Raw genomic sequence first — 2832 nt, 5'->3', positions numbered from 1 at the left:
TCTAGGCATTGTTGGTCCAGGAATGCCAGTGCTAATGCACCTGGGGCATCTAGAGGCTGCCAGCCTGCGTGAAGGTGTCCTGCTTTCCTGCTCACTCTGTGTAACCTTGGGCACACTATGTCATATCCCTGTGCCTGCATTTCCCTCTCTGTAAAGCAGGCCTACACTCACGGACTTACTGTTGGAGGCTCAAACAGGAGACGAAGTCAAGGCTCAGACCAGTGGGTGGTGTGTCTCAAAGTGTGGCACTCCTGTCTGTTCCTACAGTGTAGGAGCCCAGAGGGGCCCTTGCTGTTCCCATCCTGCAAGCTATTCCTTTCTCATAGGATCATGGAAAGGTCACATAGGAAAATCCCCACAGCTGCTGCCTCCATGCAGGAGACGGAGGCTACCTACAAATTTCCACTGGTCCCCACGCTCTCATTGGACATAGAGTCGATAGGGTTATTAGGGAGTAATTTCCATTTCAATAAATGTTCGACATATGGTACAAATGATCCAGTGGCTTTCTTTATCGTGATGCATTTTAAGTTGAGATGTGAGGATTCAATATTGGGAAATCTTTAATCCATATTTATTTTCACGTGACACATTTGTTACTTGGTTATAAAACTGTCCGGTGTTCTTTGCCGCAAATGAAAATGATGTATAAAATGAAAAAAGAGAAATTGAATACCCCAAAGCATGTTTGAATACCCCAAAGCATACAATGAAAAAGTGAGAGGAGCCCAGCCTGGTAGGTCAGACCAGGTGGAGGTGGGTGGTGTCCCTGGGTCTAAGAGCATGCTCGGTGTTTGGGAGGATGGGCAGAAAGGGAGCTGTCCATCACCGAAGGCCTCAAAGGATGGTACAGAAGAACTTCCCTCTGCAAGGGTTCTGTGGTGCCAGTGCTGGGATGATGAGGGGATCCTGCAGTCCCCAGGGTTCACACTCCCCAGGAGGTCCGCAGAGGACAGCGGAACCATCATCCTGTCTATTCAGGCCTCCATCTTCAGCTGCTCACAGGCTTTGGGGCCGGGGAGATGCTAGCGCTGCTACTTTTGGACACGCCCTCTCCCATTCTGCGTCCACTGCTGAGAGGTGCCACGGTCACAGGCCTAGGCAAGGGACGGACGTAGGCTGGCGGTGGAAGCAGGCCGTGTCATTAAGAAGCTGATTCAGGACTCACTGCAGCTCAGGCACCCAAGTGCATGGAAAGTGGATGGTGAGAGGAACCCAGTCAGACTGGAGTCAGGGCCAAGACTTCAGGACTCCTGGAGGAAGACTTCCAGAGTCTGGGGAGAGGGCGCTGTGGCAGAGCCATCCCGGGTGCTCACCTGTCTTCCTGTGGATGCAAGGGTCACACCCAGCCCACCCTTGCAGAGTATGGCAGCAACTCCCTAGAAACTGAATCATCCTTCAGCAGGCAGCTTTATGTTGCAGATTCGCTGGATTCATAGTCCCTTCAGCATCCTGCAAAGAGAAAGTAACTTCAAGGATTTCTGTAAAGCATGGCATGGACAAAAATACCAGAAGGGTGCAGAAACTAGAGTCCCTAAGACCCTGGTCTCAATCCCGGCTATTCTTCCCTCCTCCTGTGTTAATTTCGTACACTTCAAGAGGTCTATTTGTTGCTCTTCTTCTTCTTCTTGTTTCTAATATAATGACAACAAGCTGGGCATGGTGGCACATATTTGTAATGCTTGGGAGGCTGAGGCAGGAGGATCTCTGAAAATTCAAGTATACCCTGGGGTACAGAGTGAGTTCAAGACCACCCAAAAGACCAATAATAATAATTATAATGACTATTAGAACCGAATTGCTTGTAATTATTTTTCAGTAGCAGAAACCAATTATCTACATAGTACTAAACACTTTATACTTCATAAAGTTACCTGCTCAAATAACTTTAGTAATTTCACTTTAACATAGTGTGTACTCTTATTGCATGAATTATGAGAAAAGTAAGATAAAATGCTGGAGAATCTAATGTTCTACATATGGTACAAATGGCTATTATTATGAAAAAAAAACCATTTTCGAGACAGGGTCTCACTATTTGGCCCAGCCTGGCTTCGAAATCATGGAGATCCTCATGCCTTAGTCTTCCAAGTGCTGATGTTATGGGTGTGTGCCAGCATGCCAGGGTATCAAATCATTTTCTGAGAGTAGGGAGTCATTATCCTAGAAGGGGGCATCAAGTGAGAAAGAAGCTATCGTACCTTACATACAGAATGTGGTCTGACTAATTTCCACTATAGAAACAGGAAATAGGTGTCAAAATCAAAATCAGAATGTGGAAATCAAGAATAAGTGTGAGAAGAAGAAAAGCAAGTGATGAAGATTCAGTTCAAAGCAATTATTGGCAAATCCATGCAGTTACCATTATTTTCCTAAGTCCTGTTCTAAGGAGTTGAAAGCCACATACCAGTGAAATATAGCTTCTGAGGCTAGGAGAGGCAGGCCTAGACAAGGTTGGGTCACTTAGGTTGGGAGGTGGGATCACAGGTAGTTTTTCGGTCTTCTTGATTCATTTTCCCTATTCCAAGACCAGTGGGGGAACTAGTCACACTGGAGTCTTAAAGGAATGGGTTTCTTGGGGCTGGAGATTTAGCTCACTGGATCCACCACCTGCTTTGCAAGCACAAGAACCAGATTTCGATCCACAGTACAAAAAAAAAAATAAGAATGGTTTCTTTTTACACTAGGGGGCTATTCATACAATGATGTGATTTTACTTTAGGCACAGTTATTGGGGTAAACTCACCTTTCTGGTGATAATATACTCCAGTATATACAGAGATTAAGAAGGGGATTTCTCAAATCAGTAAAATAATATTTGACAATACTGTT

General features: G+C 45.4%; 1 pseudogene; it reads right to left on the bottom strand.

Annotated features, from left to right (window-relative positions):
- Positions 1-704: 704 nt before the first annotated feature.
- On the bottom strand, positions 705-1346 carry LOC104848627 (annotated as a pseudogene).
- Positions 1347-2832: the final 1486 nt, after the last annotated feature.

This window comes from Fukomys damarensis, unplaced genomic scaffold (genome assembly GCF_012274545.1).
Source record: "Fukomys damarensis isolate Sample0158 unplaced genomic scaffold, DMR_v1.0_HiC HiC_scaffold_29195, whole genome shotgun sequence".
Lineage (NCBI taxonomy): Eukaryota > Metazoa > Chordata > Mammalia > Rodentia > Bathyergidae > Fukomys > Fukomys damarensis.
Note: the sequence above shows the minus strand (reverse complement) of the source record. Positions and strands in the feature narration are given on the sequence as shown.